General features: G+C 44.6%; 1 protein-coding gene across 2 annotated transcripts in view; it reads right to left on the bottom strand.

Annotated features, from left to right (window-relative positions):
• The window catches only part of ZGRF1 (zinc finger GRF-type containing 1), an 829,426-nt gene that overhangs the window by 474,470 nt on the left and 331,744 nt on the right, over nt 1-23,212 (bottom strand). The window lies entirely within an intron of this gene.

The raw sequence follows: 23,212 nt of genomic DNA on the forward strand, positions 1-23,212 counted from the left end.
GCAGATCTCCTCAGAGAAAACACAGGACAGAAGGAGGTAGAGATGTACACTTTGTGAATCGCCTTTTGTAGTAAACAGGTCGTGCTACTGTAGAACGACTTTACATAGTACAAAATGCAGTTTGTGAATTAAGCCCACGGTCGTTGGGCAAATAGTACTCAAACTATTCTGGTTACTTTTATGCCCCAACTGAGCACTTTTGTGGCAATCTTGACCTTGAATCTATAATATTTTTGGGTGTGAGTCTGAGAACAATGATGTCTCCAGTTCACTCTAACGATTTGGCACCTTGGCCATTTCTGTATAATACTCCGTTTCTGCTTACTCTAGAGCAGTTTCTAGAACTACTTTGTTCCAAAATGACTGAGACAAGCACCTCTGGTGACACACCATTGATCCCTATACTGATGAAAGACAATCGGAAGTTACAGAAGTATTAACATAGCCAGTAGCACGTTTGCTCTCTGAGACCCCAACAAAGAGTTTGAGACTAGTCAACAGGGCCACAATTGATGATGCTGACATGGAGCAATCCAACAGAAAATAAACCGTGGTGTTTTCTAAGAAAACCATGCACCATTTTTTGAAACTCTACTAAACTTTTACAGGCTAATAAATTACTTGCCTGGGATTAAACAGGCTCTGCAAGTCACATAAAGAATTCCACAAACAAACTCTAACTCCACAAAGAGGAACTTGACCTTTCAAAGACACACTCCAAAGCCACTTCATGGCTTGTGTAGGGGACCACAATGTATTTTTTTGTCATGCTTTGTGGATGTAATTTGGCTGAAACAAAAAGCATTACATCTCAACCCACCCTCCCCCCAATATTGACAGGATTAGAACCCGAGTTTGAAAAGATTATTCACGTTTTCACTCCAGACCTTAGGTGGGCAGTTATTCAGTAGAAAACAATCATAGCTATCTATTGCCTCCATGTCTGGGAACGAAATGGCATGTGCTGCTCTTCCTCCTTACACACTTCACACCTGTTATAATAGTAATGTCCCTTATCCAGGGCCACTGGAATTATGCAATTCTGTGTGTATTCCGTACCATTATGAATTTGCTGCATTTGACACATAATACACCTTCTGCTGCACAATCTGCAGATTGTAACAACAAAAAATGGTTTCTAGCTTCCACTACGTGCAAACAAGGCCCTTCGCAAAGGTTAAGTTGTCATTCAGTTGCTTATTTATGTATTTCGTTTTTAAAACGGTACTAATGAGGTAAAAACGTTGCCCAGACAGTATTAGCATGTGTACAAATGACAAATAATGAAGTAATACTAGAAAAAAATGTGTTGCATTATACCACATAACTTGCTCTTTCTTGTCCCACAGTTTAGCCAAGCCTGCCACATCATTTGGTGCTCCCCTGACACATAATTCCAGTGACCCTGCCTAAATACCTGCACAAAGACAGTCAGCAAATTTATCATCAGCTACATCATACTAGTCAGCCAACACTGCCTAATGTTTCTTCCTTGCCAAAAGGTGTGGAGACATGTTTCTGGCGGTGTTACAGCCACAGCCATGACTCTGAGAAAGGAGTCTGTAAACGTACCAGTTAGAAGACTCTGCTTTGTCCTCTATCTGAGAGAAGCCGCTCACTCAAGAAAGGGGTGAGGCAGCAGAGACGATGTGAAGATTTTCCTTCATGATACCTAGCAGTCATGGATACCCCTGGCTCTGTCCATTGATGGCATAACAAGACGTGGAAATAATGCTGAGTTAGACTGCTAGAGAATATGTCCTTAGTACTTGTCGAGGTGGAAGCGACAACTCGTGCTCTGCTTGCGGGTACTTCACAGCACTATCCAAAGTCACAAATCTTCTTCAGACCTACATTTTAAATTTAAGCTTTGTTATAATTTATCATAAGTCTCACCAAAAGCCCACGCCCTTCAGTCTAAATGTAACACCAAGGATCCTCACAAAGGATCCATCCGCTGTGGCAACGATTGTCAGAAAATCTATGTGTATGCATATCAAAATGATTCATTGTTTAAGAGTCAACACAACTTTTCCCACTTAGGACACTATTCATTCACTCATCTTCTCATTACCAATGCAAATTCTGGTTTGCAAACGCTCCAGGACAAGGTAACTGCATGACACTGTAGTACCAACTGCATGTCTTACAAGTTCTAGATAAACATATCAAGGAGTGGTCTGTGAGAAGCACTAGTAGTTATCCAATCACTACTTTCTCCTTCCGTTTCTCCTTTGACCTAAGAGCATCACATTTAGAACAGCAGCTGTGGAAATAAACCATACCCCGTACATCACTTCTTGCTATGCCAAGCTATATACCTCATTATACCAGGTGTACTGCTGCAGATGAGATCAGTTAAGATCATTAGGATAGGCTTTCAGATAACACGGGTATGGTCCTTTTGATCTCTCACCGGCTCCATCTGTTCCTCACTGTTCCCAATGTTTGAGAAGGCATTCAGTTTCCGCAATAGTGAGCTAGGAGTGGGCTAGGCAAAGTTCATGTGGTGAGCCCACTGTAGCATTGCTTCCATTAGTGCGTTACAGAATGAGAATGACTTGCATGACAATATCGACGTTGTATAGCATAAAGCCATCACCTTGGCATGGAAGGCATTTATCCTTTTTGTAAAGGAAAAAGTGGTGTTATGGTGCACACAGGAAACAGGACACCACAGTCTTAGATGGAGACTACCGGTGAGATACACCTCCGTGGTATTTGCAGTCAAATTCCATCCCCTCAAAGTAGTAGCATCTCCAAAAACATCGCAGTAGAATTGCATACTGAGAAGGTACAAAATGTACATGATGAGTGTTTTAACTATTACCTTCAAATTTTTCGCCACTAGGAAGTAAACCAGCTATTAGTAAACATCATTTTTAGTCCCAGTGCCTTCAGCAGATATTTCTGAGACCAACAATGATTCAACATGCTAGCAATGCACATCATTAATGTTTAAAAGGTTAAGGCTGCTTGTGCAATACCTTAATGATTGATCAGAATTCCTATATGCTTTCCCTCTAAAACACTGTGAAAATCCATTTAAACTTTGAAAGCACCAGTATGGCTGCATCAAATTTGGGCATGTTCCCTTCTACTTCCTCTCAAAAACATTCCTGTGCTTCTATTGCTACTGGAAATAATTGCCACAGAAGGTGGTGCAGGTCAGTAGTAAGGGTAAAAATTATTTTTCAGAATCAATTTACGTCAATTAGCAATTATCTAGCACAACGTAGAGGTCCTCAAAGTTGCTGTGAAGGCCACCATAAGATCTCTATGCATGAGTGAAGGGCGGAGACCATTGCTGACTAATATCGAAAGAAATCCGCTCTCTTACTTGCTCATCTGCTACTTCCATGTTCTTCATGTTTTCCAGATGTATGACTATGTAAGAATCTCAGGAAAATATTTCAAATGCCATTTATCCAATGCAGAAAGGAAATAATCAGGAGAGATGAAAATGTTATTTTAGTGATCAGCTTTGTGAAATCAATCAATCAGGGGTTTGTGAAGGACACTATTCACCCGTGAGGGTCTTATGGTGGGGAAACGTCTGATGTTGAGTGGGAGTTCGTTGCAGGTCTTTTCCACCCGTTCTGGCTCTGAGTATGTGCAGGGTTTCGGCGAGGTCAGCTGAGCAGAGGTTTCTCTTGGGTGCGTGGAAGGATACTCTTTTGTTGAGGTATTGGGGTCCGGTGTTGTGGAGGGATTTGTAGACGTGAGTGAGTACCTTGAAGGTTACCCTCTTCTCGACGGGGATCTAGCGGAGGTGTCGTAGGTGCTAGGTGATGTGTTCATGTCGTGGGATGCCGAGGACGAGCCTGGCGGCGGTGTTCTGGATGGTCTGGAGTTTCCGGAGCAGGGATTTGTTGATTACGGCGTCGAGGGTGTTTCCGTAGTCCAGTCTGCTGGTTACGAGCACTTGGGTGGCGGTCTTTCTGGATTCGGCAGGGATCCACTTGAAGGTCTTGTGAAGGATGTGGAGGGTGTTATAGCACAAGAAGAGACGCCATTGATCTGTCAGGTCATGGTGAGGGAGGAGTAGAGTATGATGCCGAGGTTGTGGGCGTAGTCTGTGGGAGTAGGGGGGCTCCCGAGTGCAGAGGGCCAGCAGGTGTTGTCCAATGCTGAGGGGGTGGGGCAGAAGACAAGGACTTCTGTCTTTGCCGAGTTGAGCTTCAGACAACTGCTGCTCATCCAGGAAGTGATGTCTTTCATTCCTTCCTGGAAGCCGAGTCTGGTGATGTTGGGTTGCCTCATGAGGGAAAGGATGAGCTGGGTGTTGTCAGCATAGGATACTATGCTGAGCCAATGTTTTCTGACGAGGGCAACGAGGGGGGCCTTGTAGATGTTGAAGAGCCTGGGGCTGAGCGACGATCCTTGGGGTACACTGCAGTTGATCTCTGTGGGTTCGGAGAGGGAAGGCAGGAGTCTGATTCTTTGGGTTCGGCCGGTGAGGAATGAGCGGATCTAGTTGAGGACAGTTCCCTGTATGCCGGCGTTGTGGAGTCTGGCAGTGGGAATGCAGTGGGAGATGGTGCCAAAGGCTGCAGAGAGGTCAAGTAAGATGAGGGCTGACGTGTGGCCCTGGTCGAGGAGGGTGCGGATGTCATCTGTGGCGGCGAGGAGGGAGGTCTTGGTGCTGTGGTTGCTGCGGAATCAAGATTGGGAAGAGTCGAGGATGGAGTTGGCTTCGATGAAGCTCGTGAGTTGGCTGATGACGATCTTCTCTGTGACTTTAGCCGCGAAGGGAAAGAGAGAGATGGGTTTGTAGTTTTTGAGGTCCGTAGGGTCTGCGGAGCGCTTCTTGAGGAGGGGCTTTTCCAATTCTCGCCCCTTTAAAATTAACAGTGGTGCAGTTCTCCCGACCTGGACAAGCCGGAAAACATGATCTTGTTGTGGAGTACATCTTCATGCAGTGTATAAAACTTTTTGAGATGTTTTCCACCTTGTCCGGGTAGGGAGGACTGCACAACCATGAAGTTTAAAGGGGCCGCACAGGTTCAGAAGTGTCGAAACCTGTCATGCGGGACAACTGGTCTTAATAAACTGCCTCTGGTTACCCAGAAACCCACTGGAGGTTATTTTGAATTTACAAAGAGTGTGTCACAGCGCAGAACCAGCTAAAGGGCAAGAATTGTACAAAGGACACTACAGGTCCCAGCCTGCACCAACAATAGAACTTACTAGAAAGGCCCACCAGAGGGCCTTACATTTGAAGCAAAATGAGTGTCTATTGTTTCTGCGCAGGTGCACCAACAGCCTGTGATCAAGGCAGCTACGAAACGCGTTAGGCAACTCACTATCTGGATGCCAGTTTGCCTCCATGCAGTGGATATATATATATATATATATATATTCACTGAAAAAACCATAGGTTATAGACCATATATAGTTAGGAATTAGCATTTACAAAACCTTGAAAATTCACTGAAAAAACCATAGGTTAGAGACCATATATAGTTAGCTGGACATTTTATTGACATAAAACCAATAAAATTCCATATATAGTTAGTTGCACTAACTATATATCGCGCACCCGCAATCCACTGCTGATGATGTCACATATTACATCATTCATGACATGGTCAGTGACATCACTGATGACATCACTGATGACATCTCAAATGACATCACTGATGACATGACTGATAACAACATCCAGTGATTTTTTGTTTCTGTAAAGTTTAAATATGTCTTACATATTGAAGAATGAGTGGATGTGTAAGTGTCTGGACGAAGGATTTAGTAGGTGCATGACTGACTGTATGACTGAGTGATTAAATGTGTCTCACTGAGTGCATGGGTTAGTGACTAAACTGTCTTAATTTGTGCATCATTATGTCTGTTGTTCTGTAAACTGCTGCATGTGTTGATCAGTAGCTATATGAGTAACTATATGGGTTATTGATTGATTGCCCAAGTATTTGTATGAGAGACTGAGTGTGTGTGTGGCTGGCTGGGAGGTGTGTGACTCTGTGCAGATCAATGTGTACTTGTATCAATGATTGTATAAGAAGGTAAGTATGTGTTAGTATATGTTTGAAAATGTAAGGTGCTCTATGTTTAACTGTATAGACAAGAAAATGGAAGTGTCCTTGATTCTTTACAGGACTGACTAGGTGTGTGAGTAACTCCATGGATGAGTGGCAGACTGTGAGTGTCTGTATAGGTGTATGAGTGCATATGATAGTGTTGTAAAGATGAGTGATTGTATGTATGAATGATTGTATGGGTGAATGAGTGAAGGTGTGTGTAGACGTAGGAATCAGTGAGTGCGTATGTAGTAACTAGTATTGGTGTGTCAATGGTTTCAAAAATTATACTCTGTATTTAACACTGGGTGAAACAGAGGTTATATTAAAATGTGAGGAGATGCATTGTATTGTCACATGAATGATATCATCAGTGATGTGGTCATTGATGTCAAATGAGATGTCATCAGTGATGTCATCAGTGATGTCATTTGAGATGTCATCAGTGATGTCATCAGTGATGTCACTGACCATGTCATGAATGATGTAATATGTGACATCATCAGCAGTGGATTGCGGGTGCGCGATATATAGTTAGTGCAACTAACTATATATGGAATTTCATTGGTTTTATGTCAATAAAATGTCCAGCTAACTATATATGGTCTCTAACCTATGGTTTTTTCAGTGAATTTTTAAGGTTTTGTAAATGCTAATTCCTAACTATATATGGTCTATAACCTATGGTTTTTTCAGTGAATTTTCAAGGTTTTGTAAATGCTAATTCCTAACTATATATGGTCTATAACCTATGGTTTTTTCAGTGAATTTCAATGGTTTTTTAATAGCAAATATCATAAGCTGTCGAATGTCAAGTACGTGGTAAGTAAAAACATTTTCGTGTTTATGCACACTGATCTGCTTTGAATGCTGCCCCCCCACCCCTCATTTCTATTAGGAGTACTCTCTCTTTGCAGATAGTGAAGGGTAGTTAACGCAGGCCTTTGCCCCCGTTGTAATCCGTCGTGCCTGCTTCTCTCTCCATTTGATTGATTGTTCTCTTTGCTTCATTCTCTATTTACAAACAAGCACAGAGTCGCAATACTCTGTTTAGTCTTTGCAGATAGCGAAAAATCGTGTAAAAAAACAAAAGGAATCGAGCAAAATCAGTAGGCCACTAATGGGATCTCTTTTTGACCTCGCTAAAATAGAAACATTAGGAACAACCTGTTGAAAATAGCAATGTGTATGTACATAAGCGGCGTTCATTTGTGTTCACAGTACCCCTTGTTGATTGTTTGAATCGAGCATTGAATTGTTCGAAGTTGGTTCTCTTAAGGATCTTCTCTGCCTGCAAACGAGGAAGAATAGGAATATTCTCTCTCCCTTTGCAGATAGTGAAGGGTAGGTAACGCAAGCCTTTAACACGTCGTACCTATTTCATTCCTCATTGATTGATTGATTGTCCGAACATTGACTGTTTGGGAATTAGTACTTTTTGGAGGTATTCCCTGTTTGCAAATAAACGTAGGAAAATCTTTGCAAGTAGTGAAAGTGTAGGTAATGCGGACCTTTCTCCCCCGTTGTAATCTGTCATGCCTATCTACTCCCCACTGATTGATGCACCTGTTTCACCCGGACCATTTACTAGAGATAGGTCATCTGGCCCAACAAGAGAGCACCCCTAGTGAAATATGCAATAATAACGAAGTGATCACTGTATCCTGTTAACAGAAACTTTAGCATGAAACAACCTGGAAAGAAAAGAATAGGAAAACGAAAATCAGTAGGCCACTGATGAACTTTTTATTAAATAACAAACAAAGAAACGATAACAATACGTAATGATAAAACCTATTATTGTCCTAGAAACAAGAAACGTTAGAAGTAAGCCCGTAATAAGAAACCTGAAAACATCGCCCCTCACTGCCCCAAAACGTGTCTGTCCCACCGCCTGCCACGGCCAAATAACGGCAAACTGGGAAAGATAGAAGTCAGCAGACATCCGCCCCATTCTAGAAACTTCCAAAGGGCAACAGGTTTTCGGCTACGCCCAGCCGGAAGCAACACATATAAGGCGGGTCCTGCTGCCACGCCTCGGCCAGGAGATCATCACGTAGGGTGTAGCCGGAGGAGAGGCCAAGGCCAGCGGGACCCGGCCAGGGGGATTGACAACGCTGGAGAGTTGCAGGGGGGGGAATGTCCGTGTCCTCGACCCTCCCCTCTCTCTCCCAGTCCGGCCGCGGTGGCCCTTGACAGTTGCAGGTAGTCCCGCCACATTCTCTACCGGTCCGGCCACCAACGGCCGGGGCCGATGGGATCCGGCTGCAGCCGATAAACCAAGGAACCCGTTCATGGGGCCAGAGCAAGGGGCGTCCGGCCGACATCCACCGGAAGCCCGGCCCGAAGACGGACGGGACATTTCTTCTTTCTTCAATAATGGCTTTGACAACACTGGGGGGGATGTCTTGCACATGCCTCCGACCCCCCCCCCCTCGTCCACATCGCCTGGTCCGGCCATAACAAATCTCAAGCGAGACGCCGTGGGGTGCACTGGGAGGGAGAGACGGTGCGAACAGGCCTCTCCCGCCTCCCCAGGTGGAGGCTTTCCACCTGCACCCTCAGCGCTCCAGGCGTCCGGAAAAGGGTTCTTCCACTGTGGCGATGCTGCAACGTCTCCCCGGCAGGGTGGAGCCCGTCCGCTCATTTGACCCCGCGATCGCCAGTAGCTACCGAACTCTCAAAATGGCGATCGACCTGGCTAGAGCGGGCCCAGCATAAAGAAATGGCCCGGTCACTGGTTGACTCCACCACCGTAGTCCTCCACGACCTTGAAGATTCTAGAGGAGCCGCGGGAGTCTCCGACCCCCGCAGACACCCCCGATGGGGAATGACTGCCATGATCGCCCGTGGAGTGACGAAACTGTATCCGCGGGACGTCGGCGCTCCCATGCTGGCGCCAGCCTCACTTTGAATTACTAGAATCCTGCAAACCTCAGTTCCGGTGAAAGCACACTGTGACCCGGTAGGAAAAATTGTTGCACCCCCTCCCCTTTTTGACTGATAGTTCAAACCACCGATCCTTTCCTTTGCCCTTTTACCAGAACTTTGGACTGCCTCCCCCTCTTTTACATTTTCTAGAGAAAACAAAACATTAACCACTACATTAGCATAGCAGTTGACACCAGAACTGTTTTCAAATTGAAAACCAACAACATCTTCAACAGAATCCTTTTTGTTTCTGCTGTGACCCTGCTACAGCACAGGCATTGTCCCCAGCAGTAATTCTGCAATGCCGGTAAGAATAGCTGTGGTGCCTACTGGACTCACTCACCCCCGCGGCGCCCCACGCCGTTATTTGCTGGGCGGCAACTTACTAGACATCACCTTCGTGCCATCTAGATTTCAGCGCGTTCTGCTGCCTTCGAACTATTCGCACAACAGACTGCTACTGACGACCCACCCCCAGGCAACATCTTCTGAATTTTCATAATTTGAAAGAACTAGTAACATGTCCTCATCAGGAATTTCCTCATGAAAAGTCTGCAATGATGATTCTTGTAACTCTATGGTCTCCAAACATTCGATAAATTCGCCATCAAGAGATTGATCAAAAAAATCATTCAAATCATCTCCTCCTTGTGAGAATATTTCGTTATTGGTGCTGTCAATTTCAATAAATGTATTGGATAATTCAAAAGAAATTGCCACGGTCTCTTCGTTGTTTAAATGTTTTTACTGTTTTTGTTTTGTTGTATATATTTATAAGTTATTAAAGTTTTATAATCCTACTACTTTGTTGGAGTGCTATATATTTTTAATGTGACACATAAATGTAAAAACTTTGATGTACAAAGAGTCATCCCTGGAATCTTCCGCTTCAGGCTCGGTCCCCTCCCCAATCACAATACAGGATGGTTTTCAGATAGTAGGAACACGTGTGGTGTGACGGATCTCATCGGGTGTGGGCCTTGATCTACTATAACTCCTTTGAAGAGGGGTGATTCTTTACAGCTGGGGCCATAAACTACATCTGCAGGGCTAGCTGATAGCCTGGACAATCGGACACAGAGGAAGAAGAGTGTCAGAGGGTGCGGTAGTGAATAGGACGAAAGGGAGGTGTCGGGCGGGCACAGGGTGTGATTCTCAGGGAAGAGCAGCGCAGATGGGGAGAGGTTTATTGCCCATGCATAACACAGAGAGCGGGGGTGAGCAGTGCCTGGGGAAGATGCTTGCGAGGGGGAGCCATGCTACGAATCGACAGCGTGCAGAGAGTGGGTCTGGTCAAGGCATCTAAAATGGCTGCCGTGCACGACAAATGTGTGGCATTTCAAAAAAGGCAAGATGGCGCAAACAATGTTTTTCAACACTTCCTCATTTCCTTCGAATCGAACGTTAACAGACGTTGGTGCATATTACCAAAGTTAAGCGATATATATCGCTAACGATGCTTACCAACGAATTTTTTACCGCTAAGCATCGTCAGAAATTATCGAAGATAAACCTTGCTATTATCAAGGTTTATCGCAAATGCGATAAAAAACGACCGCAATGCATTAATATCGCTGAAAACTCAGCGATATTCATGCATTACCGAGCTAATGCTCTTAGCCATGTTATCCACCTCCCATTGGATAACATGGCTAAGAACTGCTCAGGGCAGGTGTTACTTTTTGGAGATATTCGCGCTTAGCGCGAATATCTCCAAAAGTTGGTAATAGGAGATATATATCTTGCATGTTGTAATGCAAATTATTGTGGTATATGGAACTCATACCATAATCTCTCAGGAAAGCAGAAACTGATCCTTTTGGGACCGCCTGAGAAGGCCTAGGGGGTGAGGGGTACTCTACTTTTCCCCCTTTTCACGTTCCGAACTATTTTATTTTACTCTCTTCTGTAATTACACAAAATGGCAGCGATAAGATGCATCAGAGACAGACAGTGAGAGAAAGGAGGCCGGAGATGAAGAAGAGATGTCAAATACACATTGGAGATAATATAGTGGGAGAAGGGAAGTAAATATGAGTAAACTTACCATGTAACATAAAAATGTTGCACTCTATACTATAAGTCTCATTTTATACTACAATCACTTCGCTACAACCTCATAAATTAAAAATAAAAATGAATAATGTCTCAAACTATTTTTGATTTCTAAATATAAATTTATTCTTCTGAATTTTCTAAATTTGAAAGAACTAGTAACATGTCCTCATCAGGAATTTCCTCTTCAATCATCTCATCTGGAATCTCCTCATTAAAAGTCTGCAATGATGATTCTTGTAACTCTATGCTCTCCAAACATTCGATAAATTCGCCATCAACAGATTGATCAAAAAAATCATTCAAGTCATCTCCTCCTTGTGACAATATTTCATTATTGGTGCTGTCAATTTCAATCAATGTAGTGGAATCATTCAAGTCATCTCCTCCTTGTGACAATATTTCATTATTGCTGCTGTCAATTTCAATCAATGTAGTGGACAATTCAAAAGAAATTGCCACGGTCTCTTCATTGTGAGCCATTTTATTTTGAAATTGCTTGCTGTAAATTGCAGAAAAAAATAATCACTTTCATTTATCGTTTTTAGTAATACATAATATAACACTAACTTTATCAAGTATTTAGTATAACAGAACGACTGCAAATAAATAACAGAAAACATTTTTCAAATTATCTTCAAGTGTACAACATAGTTCCCCTTACAAATTAAAAACTCACCTTTTTAAAAGTAGGAGAAGTGTTAGTACTGTGTAAATCAAACACCAGAAATTCACCACCAAAAATTCCTCACAAATGTACCTCAGACAGTAGTATCACAAAATGGCTGTGGTTTCCTCTCATTTGAGATATATACATAACCAATTAACTTTCATCACACACAAATACAAAACCAAAGTAACATTTTAATTGGTTCTAAATTTCAACACTTTCAAATGTGTTTTCCCCATGCAATTTTCCATAGGACATTTACATACGTCTACAGCCTGAATGGCTGAACGGAATTACACCAAACTTGGCAAAATGGTACATCAAACCTAAGAGGTCAGGAAGGATCTACTATGCCCCCTTATGGTCATTTGCCCCTTCGCTTTGGCCTCCTCTTGTCTCTTGATCCTACCGAGAGACAAGATGGCGGCCGCTACGGACTGTTTGGAATGTTTACAGACGCCGGAGAACCAATCAGCTTCGCAAAGCTCCGTAACGCGAAAAGTACGCGAAGCGGGGCGCTGTTACAGATATATATCTTTTTTTGAACGTTAATTTTTCAAAATCCACTGTTGCACATATATTGAGACCTAGCAAAGGCACATCGGGCTACCAGTCCCTAATATTTTGCCAAGTTTCGTGCAAATCCATTCAGCCGTTCGATTATTATTATTATTTTTTTTTTTTGCCCCGCGGGGCCCTTTTAAAACCTCCACATCAAACCTAGGGGGTCAGCGAGGATCTACTATGCCCCCTTATGGTCATTTGCCCCTTCGCTTTGGCCTCCTCTTGTCTCTCGATCCTACCGAGAGACAAGATGGCGGCCGCTACGGACTGTTTGGAATGTTCACAGACGCCGGAGAACCAATCAGCTTCGCTTCACAAAGCTCCGTACCGCGAAAAGTCCGCGAACCGGAGCGCTGCCCGGTCCGCTGTTACAGATATATATCTTTTTTTGAACGTTAATTTCTCAAAATCCACTGAAGCACATATATTGAGACCTAGCAAAGGCACATCGGGCTACCAGTCCCTACAATTTTGCCAAGTTTCGTGCAAATCCATTCAGCCGTTCGGGCTAAAAGTGAGGCCAACCGCCCTATGGGAAACTCAATGTTAAAAACACGTTTTGGGACCCCCCTTTTTTCTCGGCCCCCCCTTGACGAAACCCCCCCAAATTTTCAGGGGCTGCTCAGAAACAAAATGTTCCATTTTCCTGAAAATTTCAGCCAATTCCGTCCACAAACGCCAAAGTTATTAGACATAGAATTTTCAAAAAACCCATAGAGAAAAAATCCTAACTATATATACCTACTGGCGACCGCCAGTAGGTAATATATATATATATTACCTACTGGCGGTCGCCAGTAGGTATATATAGTTAGGATTTTTTCTCTATGGGATTTTTGAAAATTCTATGTCTAATAACTTTGGCGTTTGTGGACGGAATTGGCTGAAATTTTCAGGAAAATGGAACATTTTGTTTCTGAGCAGCCCCTGAAAATTTGGGGGGGTTTCGTCAAGGGGGGGCCGAGAAAAAAGGGGGGTCCCAAAACGCGTTTTTCCCATGTTAATTTCCATAGGGCGGTTGGCCTCACTTTTAGCGCGAACGGCTGAATGGATTTGCACGAAACTTGGCAAAATTGTAGGGACTGGTAGCCCGATGTGCCTTTTGTAGGTCTCAATATATGTGCTCCAGTGGATTTTGAGAAATTAACGTTTAAAAAAAGATATATATCTGTAACAGCGGACTGGGCAGCGGCCCAGGACGCGTACTTTTCGCGCAACGGAGCTTTGTGAAGCGAAGCTGATTGGTTCTCCGGCGTCTGTCAACATTCCAAACAGTCCGTAGCGGCCGCCATCTTGTCTCTCGGTAGGATCGAGAGACAAGAGGAGGCGAAAGCGAAGGGGCAAATGACCATAAGGGGGAATAGTAGATCCTCGCTGACCCCCTAGGTTTGATGTGGAGGTTTTAAAAGGGCCCCGCGGGGCAAAAAAAAAAAATAATAATAATAATCGAACGGCTGAATGGATTTGCACAAAACTTGGTAAAATATTAGGGACTGGTAGCCCGATGTGCCTTTGCTAGGTCTCAATATATGTGCTCCAGTGGATTTTGAGAAATTAACGTTCAAAAAAAGATATATATCTGTAACACCGCACCGCTTCGCGTACTTTTCGCGTTACGGAGCTTTGCGAAGCGAAGCTGATTGGCTCTCCGGTGTCTGTAAACATTCCAAACAGTCCGTAGCGGCCGCCATCTTGTCTCTCGGTAGGATCGAACAGCTGAATGGATTTGCACGAAACTTGGCAAAATTGTAGGGACTGGTAGCCCGATGTGCCTTTGCTAGGTCTCAATATATGTGCTTCAGTGCATTTTGAGAAATTAACGTTCAAAAACAAGATATATATCTGTAACAGCGCTCCGCTTCGCGGAGATAAAATTATATGTGTATTACCTAGCTGTTGCTAACACCAGTTAGCGACGGCTAGTAGAAGATAGCGACCATCTTGGGCCCCACTTTGCATGTGAGTGATATTTATCACTAATGACATGGAAAGTGGGCATGCCAAGATGTTAGCGACTGGAAACAGTCGCTAACATCGCTATCTCCTATTATCAACTTTTGGAAATATTCGAGATAAGCGCGAATATCTCCAAAAGCTACCACCTGCCCTGAGCAGTTCTTAGCCATGTTATCCAATGGGAGGTGGATAACATGGCTAAGAGCATTAGCTCGGTAATGCATGAATATCGCTGAGTTTTCAGCGATATTAATGCATTGCGGTCGTTTTTTATCGTATTTCCGATAAACCTTGATAATAGCAAGGTTTATCTGCGATAATTTCTGACGGTAAAAAAATCGTTGCTAAGCATCGTTAGGGATAAATATCGCTTAACTTTGGTAATATGCCCCAACGTCTGTTAACGTTCGATTCGAAGGAAAGCAGGAAGTGTTGAAAAACATTGTCTGCGCCATCTTGTCTTTTTTCAAATGCCACACTTTTGTCGTGCACGGCAGCCATTTTAGATGCCTTGACCAGACCCACTCTGTGCACGCTGTCGATCCTTAGCATGGCTCCCCACCCTCGCAAGCATCTCCCCCAGGCAGTGGTCACCCCCGCTCTCTGTCTTATGCATGGGTAATAAACCTCCCCCCATCTGCGCTGCTCTTCCCTGAGAATCACACCCTGTGCCCGCCCGACACCTCCCTTTCGCCCTATTCACTACCGCACCCTCTGACACTCCTTTTCCTCTGTGTCCGATTGTCCAGGCTGGGCCTAGGGTATCAGCTAGCCCTGCAGATGTAGTTTATGGCCACAGCTGTAAAGAATCACCCCTCTTGAAAGGAGTTATAGTAGATCAAGGCCCACACTCGATGAGATCCGGCACAGCAGAAGCGTTGCTATTATCTGAAAAGCATCCTGTATTGTGATTGGGGAGGGGACCGAGCCTGAAGCGGAAGATTCCAGGGATGACTCTTTGTACATCAAAGTTTTTACAATTATGTGTCACATTAAATATATATAGCACTCCGACAAAGTAGTAAGATTATAAAACTTTAATAATTTATAAATATATACAAGAAAACAAAAATAGTAATAACATATAAACATTTTTAGGGAAAAACAACGAAGTAGCGGTCGGCTGTGCGAATAGTCCCAACGCAGCACAACGTCCAGATTTCCGGCGTGGGGCGTCGCGGGGGGTGGGTCATCAGTAGCAAACTGTTGTGGGAATAGTTCCAAGTCAGCAGAACGTGCCGAAATCTAGATGACACGAAAGTGATGTCTAGTAAGTTGCCACCCAGCAAATAACGGCATGGGGCGTCGCGGGGGGTGGGTCATCAGTAGCAAACTGTTGCGCGAATAGTTCCAAGGCAGCAGAACGATGGCACCAAGGTGATGTCCAGTAAGTTGCCGCACTGGTTTTGGTATCCTACAATGCTGCTCCGAATAACGGCGTGGGGCGCCCCGGGGGAGGCGGTGTGAACGGGCCTCTCCAGGTGGAGTGTCATCTGTTGTAGTGGGGCGCCCCTTTACCGTTTCAGTTGCCATTCCGTCCGTTTTTGGTCCACTGTGTCAAATGCCGCAATTCAGCTGAGTTGCGCCCACTCTTGCGGTGCAGCGATAGGCGGCTGTCACAGGAGTCTCAAAATGGCGGCAGGCTCTTTCCTTTTTGGGCCTGGTCCACTGAAATGGCCCTGGGACACCTTGGAAATCGGACGCTTGTCTGCTAGGTCTTGGACCCCATTCTCGAAAGCGTCCCCTCCGCCTTGAGAATTCATCAAAAGTTTTGGGGGCTCCGACTCCTGCAGGCTTCTGGTGGGGAGCGACTGCCATGATTGCTCGCGGAATGACCACGACTGAGCTACGAGATGGTGGTGCTCTCATGCTGACGCCAGCTTCAGTCTGAAACATCCAGAAACAAGGTGCGGCTTTCATCGTTTGGGGAAAAAAAAACGTTTTCATCCAATGAAAAGTGTTGTTTTTAGGTCACATGATCAAGCCTTCCATCATTAGGAAACCAAAAGTAAAATGAACCAATGAAAAGTTTTATAAACAAGTCACATGACCTGTTATGCGGCATAGGGTGTAAAATGCGGAGAAAATACGTTGGTACGTGAGGCGGCGTCAGTAGCGGACCGATGTGCGAATAGGCCGAAGGCAATACAACGCGCCAAGATCCGGATGGCACCGAGGTGGTGTCCAGCAAGTTGCAGCACTGGTGTGGCCATCCTACAATGCTGAAAGTCGGCGTGGGGCGCCCCGTTGGCCTGTGAGTTTGCGTCAGTAGCGGACCGATGTGCGAATAGGCCGAAGGCAGCACAACGCGCCAAGATCCGGATGGCACCGAGGTGGTGTCTAGTAAGTTGCCGCACTGGTGTGGCCATCCAACAATGCTGTAAGTCGGCGTGGGGCGCCCCGTTGGCCTGTGAGTTTGCGTCAGTAGCGGACCGATGTGCGAATAGGCCGAAGGCAGCACAACGCGCCAAGATCCGGATGGCACCGAGGTGGTGTCTAGTAAGTTGCCGCACTGGTGTGGCCATCCTACAATGCTGAAAGTCGGCGTGGGGCGCCCCGTTGGCCTGTGAGATGGCGTCAGTAGCGGACCGATGTGTGAATGGGGCCGAAGGCAGCGCAACAATATTTTCGGAATAGAAGACACCACTAGGCGCTGAGATGCCAAGATCCGGATGGCACCGAGGTGGTGTGTAGCAAGTTGCCGCACTGGTGTGGCCATCCTACAATGCTGAAAGTCGGCGTGGGGCGCCCCGTTGGCCTGTGAGTTTGCGTCAGTAGCGGACCGATGTGCGAATAGGCCGAAGGCAGCACAACGCGCCAAGATCCGGATGGCACCGAGGTGGTGTCTAGTAAGTTGTCGCACTTCTGTGGCCATCCTACAATGTTGAAAGTCGGCGTGGGGCGCCCCGTTGGCCTGTGAGATGGCGTCAGTAGCGGACCGATGTGCGAATGGGGCCAAAGGCAGCGCAACAATATTTTCTGATTTGAAGACACCACAAGGCGCTGAGATGCCAAGATCCGGATGGCACCGAGGTGGTGTCTAGCAAGTTGTGGCACTGGTGTGGCCATCGTACAATGGTAAAAGTCGGCGTGGGGCGCCCTGTTGGCCTGTGAGATGGTGTCAGTAGCGGACTGATGTGTGAATGGGGCCAAAGGCAGCGCAACAATATTTTCTACTATATTTTCGGAGTAGAAGACACCACAAGGCGCTGAGATGCCAAGATCCGGATGGCACCGAGGTGATGTCTAAGTTGCGGACCGATGTGCGAATGGGGCCAAAGGTAGCGTAACAAGATTTTCTGTATGGAAGATACCACTAGGCGTTGAGATGCCAAGATTCGGATGGCACCGAGGTGATGTCTAGCAAGTTGTGCCACTGGTGTGGCCATCGTACAATGGTAAAAGTCGGCGTGGGGCGCCCTATTGGCCTGTGAGATGGTGTCAGTAGCGGACTGATGTGCGAATGGGGCCAAAGGCAGCGCAACAATATTTTCTGACTGACACCACAAGGCGCTGAGATGCCAAGATCCGGATGGCACCGAGGTGATGTCTAAGTTGCGGACTGATGTGCGAATGGGGCCAAAGGCAGCGTAACAAGATTTTCTGTATGGAAGATACCACTAGGCGTTGAGATGCCAAGATTCGGATGGCACCGAGGTGATGTCTAGCAAGTTGGTGTGGTCATCCTACAATGCTGAAACTCGGCGTGGGTCACCCCATTAGCCTGTGAGATGGCGTCAGTAGCGGACCGATGTGCGAATAGGCCGAAGGCAGCACAACGCGCCAAGATCCGGATGTCACCGTGGTGGTTTCATAGTTGAGAGGCACTTCATCTGCAGTGGGGCGCCGAGATCCGGATGGCACCGAGGTGATGTCTAGCAAGTTGCTGTACTGGTGTGGTCATCCTACAATGCTGAAATGTAGTGGGGCGCCCATTTACCGTTTCAGTTGCCATTCAGCTGAGTTTCGGCTGCTCTTGATGCTACAGCGACAGGCGGCTGCAAGAGGACTCTCAAAATGGCGGCCTGTTCTTTGTATTTGGGCCTGGTCCACTAAAATGGCCCTGGTACACCTTAGAACTCGGACGCTCGATTTTTTTTCCTTTCCTGTACATGCAAAAAAAGGTAAATGCCCGGTACGTTACACGCTTCATCTGCCACGATGAACTCTCCAGAGGAACCGAAAAAAAATATAGTTGTGGTAACTATACCATGCATCGTCATATGGAGAGGTGGCACCAATTAATTATAGTGCTGCATAAAAGAGAGATTTGGAGGAGAACCCCTGACCTGCTAGTACATTCATCAAAGAAGTGGCACTGAGAGCTTCAGAGGCAAGGGAAACGGTCCCAAATATTTAGAAGAACTTTGGAAAGATTAAAATGACATGTTTAGATTGTGGTAAATTAATTTCATGTGGACAGATGTGTTACTCTAATAAATACAGCATATGAACATCATCATAGTCGATGGTTGGTAGAGACATTTTGAGTATATTCTGGACCTGCCCGTCCTCGCCCAAAATGGCGCCGGAATAAATGGGACTCGTAACTCCTTGTTGTGTACTGGTTGCAGAACCTTGAAATCACGAGATACGTATGCAGTTTTGAAGCACATGGCGGGCGGGGACGAGAATTGATTGAATATTTCGACATCCCTATTGATATTAAGTTCTGATGTGTTATTGATTACTGTGCTGTTGAAAATTCGAATTAACGTCACCCATGGTACTTGCCCGCAAATGTATATCTAGATAATTTTATTGTAACTGGCCCTGTCGTATTTTAATTATAAAATGTACGTCCACCGATTCCGTAACTGTTAGACACCTTAGTTCTTGCAACCTAATGGCCCGCCCGTTACGTTCCTCTACAGTGTAAATGTCTATTCATCATATACGATTACAGTTTGCTCCGTGGCAGGCCCACGTGGTTATAGGCTCGTATTTGTATAATGAAATTTTCACAATAAAGGTTTTTAAAAGAAAACATGGTAGTAGTATATACATTGGTAAAGTTTTTAATAATAGTCACTGTTTTAGAATCATTAAAAGGCAAGTGAAATAAAGCAGACCAATTACATGAAGGGTAAAAGGTATAATACGAAGGAACGCGGTAAAGATAAATGGTCAAGGGCTGTTGTGTTTTCTATTCCTGCAACATAAAGTGATCGATAAGAATCTCATATTCAGGCGTATCGGCGACTAAGACAGCAGGTCGACCCTCTTTTGCTCAACGGCTCCGTCATGGGACGAAGAAACGCTCTTTTTCTCGAAAAAAGAATATATTTTACTTGCAGGACAGTTGTAAAATTTCCGGGAAAGTACATTAGCCTGGAACATTATAACATATATTTAAGAAAAAATAATGTTCGGAAGTAATTAAAAGCGTAATTTTTAGGTGATATGACCAAGGCTTTCATCATTAGAATAAGAAAAGTAAAATGAACCAATGAAAAGTTTTATTAACAAGTCACATGACTTGTTATGCTTACGTTACGCGCTGCGCGCCCCGGATGACTTCCGGATGCGCTAACGCGGCGCGTCATATGACGCATTACGCGACAACGCAGGTCCAGAATATAGTCAAAATGTCTCCACCAACCAGCGGTCGAAACACAACCCCTTTCAGCAGGCTAAATAGTTCTGTTAAATGACAACAGAAGGGACAGGCAACAAGAACCATCAGTCAAAGAGGGGAGGGCTAGGTCTTCTCTACCGGGTTACATTGGGGCGCTACCGGAACTGATCGAATTGGTAGTCTACAGTGTTTCTGGATGTTTCAGACTGAAGCTGGGGTTAGCATGAGAGCACCACCATTTCGTAGCTCCGTTGTGGCCATTCCGCAACCAATCATGGCAGCCGCTCTTTATCGTTATTTTGGGCGGGGTGGGTGGCGGAGCCGAGCTGTTTTGCAGCCATCATTGTGTGGAGTTCAGTTCATCTCACTAGTTTTGTATTTGTCATGAGGGGTTGTTCCTAATGTTTCTATTTTAGCGAGGTCAAAAAGAGATCCCATTAGTGGCCTACTGATTTTACTCGATTCCTTTTCTTTTTTTTTACACGATTTTTCGTTATCTGCAAAGACTAAACAGAGTATTGCGACTCTGTGTTTGTTTGTAAATAGAGAATGAACCAAAGAGAACTAATTCTAAAACAGTAAATACTTGGATAACAATCAATCAAATGGAGAGAGAAGCAGGCACGACGGATTACAACGGGGGCAAAGGCCTGCGTTAACTACCTTTCACTATCTGCAAAGAGAGAGTACTCCTAATAGAAATGAGGGGGGGGGCACCATTCAGAGCAGATCAGTGTGCATAAACACGAAAATGTTTTCACTTACCACGTACTTGACATTCGACAGCTTATGATATTTGCTATTAAAAAACCATTGAAATTCACTGAAAAAACCATAGGTTATAGACCATATATAGTTAGGAATTAGCATTTACAAAACCTTGAAAATTCACTGAAAAAACCATAGGTTATAGACCATATATAGTTAGGAATTAGCATTTAAAAAACCTTATTTTACTCACACAAAACCATTGAAATTCCATATATAGTTAGTTGCACTAACTATATATTGCGCACCCGCAATCCACTGCTGATGATGTCACATATTACATCATTCATGACATGGTCAGTGACATCACTGATGACATCACTGATGACATCTCAAATGACATCACTGATGACATCACTGATGACATCTCATTTGACATCAATGACCACATCACTGATGATATCATTCATGTGACAATACAATGCATCTCCTCACATTTTAATATAACCTCTGTTTCACCCAGTCTTAAAAACAGAGTATAATTTTTGAAACCATTGACACACCAATACTAGTTACTACATACGTACTCACTGATTCCTACGTCTACACACACATTCACTCATTCACCCATACAATCATTCATACATACAATCACTCATGTTTACAACACTATCATATGCACTCATACACCTATACAGACACTCACACTCTGCCACTCATCCATGGAGTTACTCACACACCTAGTCAGTCCTGTAAAGAATCAATCACACTTCCATTTTCTACTCTATACAGTTAAACATAGAGCACCTTACGTTTTCAACCATATACTAACACATACTTACTCTCTTATACAATCATTGATACAAGTACACATTGATCTGTACAGAGTCACACACCTCCCAGCCAGCCACACACACACTCAGTCTCCCATGCAAATACTTGGGCAATCAATCAATAACCCATATAGTTACTCATATAGCTACTGATCAACACATGCAGCAGTTTACAGAACAACAGACATAATGATGCACAAATTAAGACACTTTAGTCACTAACCCATGCACTCAGTGAGACACATTTAATCACTCACTCATACATTCAGTCATGCACCTACTAAATCCTTCGTCCAGACACTTATACATCCACTCATTCTTCAATATGTAAGACATATTTTAACTTTACAGAAACATAGTCACTGGATGTTGTCATCAGTGATGTCATCAGTGATGTCATTTGAGATGTCATCAGTGATGTCATCAGTGATGTCACTGACCATGTCATGAATGATGTAATATGTGACATCATCAGCAGTGGATTGCGGGTGCGCAATATATAGTTAGTGCAACTAACTATATATGGAATTTCAATGGTTTTGTGTGAGTAAAATAAGGTTTTTTAAATGCTAATTCCTAACTATATATGGTCTATAACCTATGGTTTTTTCAGTGAATATATATATATATATATATATATATATATATATATATATATATATATATATATATATATATATCTCCTAATGAGCCCTAAGGCAGGCTGCTGCAGGCTAGTAGCCGCATTGGTAAGTACAGAGTCACACACTGACAATTCAGCAGTGCTAACTTCTGAATGGGACTCCTATGTACGGTACTTCAAGATATCAAAATAATCATTGCACTAAACTCGGCGTATTGCCCAAGTCGAACTTAATGGAACTTAATGCAACTTATGCCAAAATGGCAGTCTTAGAAAGTTGCCACTTTGTTGTCCAAAAGCTTCCAGTGACCAATTACGGTTGCACGCAAGCAGCAGTGCTCAAGACAGGGTGACATACCCTGAAACAGGTCCCGGGATGCTTGTTTCCGGTCCAGGGAGGACCTGGCCTGGCAGTTAGATCTGGAATGTTCCCATGGGGCACAGGGTCAAGACTGATTTGCATATGGCTGGGTCCAAACTGGGGTGGCGTAGTGGGCAAAAGAACGGTGGATTTAACCCAGATCTTTTGACTGGGGAGAATGTTTGCATTGTCAGCATTCCGTCCATCATTTGTTTGCTGTAACACAAGAACATCTTATGGCCTCCTGGGGAGAGGTATGAACGACTCTCAAGGAGGAACACAAAGGCTCTGCCAATGCAAGAGAGGTGACCTTCTCTTGGGAGGAAGGCCAAACAGGGTGTGAGCCCAAAAAGTGAGCTTCAAAGGGGAAGCTGCCTTTGAAGGGCAAATGGTAGTCACACACTAGAGGGTGGCTCTTCTGTGTTAGATGATTGACTGGCATCTCAGACAGAGAGGAAGAAGCTGTTGCCAAATCAATTTTTCCGTGGGCGTGTTGCCCCCAAGTAGCCACACATGTACCCTGGGATAGCTAGATGCCACAATTCACAGGAGGTTGTCATCAGACAGGAGGGACCCGGTAACCTGATTGGCTAGTTAGCTGCCTCAGTCCACTGAGCTCGCAGTGGGAATAAAAAAAGGCACCCAACACCCAGATCTCAGATTACGTCTTTACTGGAGATTAGACCTAAGAAGGTCTGAACGCTGTTCCCTGGATCAAGCAAAAGAGAGAGGCTGCACCGAAGATTGGATTGCACCTGCTGCACATTGGGCTAGCAAAGGCAGGACTGTGCCTGTGGGGTCCCGCTCGAGAAAAAGACGCCCGACCCCCTGACTGTGAAGTTGATTTCAAAGAGTCAGCTGGCTGACTCCCTGTCACAGCCACATGTCCATAAAAG

The sequence above is a fragment of the Lissotriton helveticus genome, chromosome 2_1, assembly GCF_964261635.1.
Source record: "Lissotriton helveticus chromosome 2_1, aLisHel1.1, whole genome shotgun sequence".
NCBI classification, from domain to species: domain Eukaryota; kingdom Metazoa; phylum Chordata; class Amphibia; order Caudata; family Salamandridae; genus Lissotriton; species Lissotriton helveticus.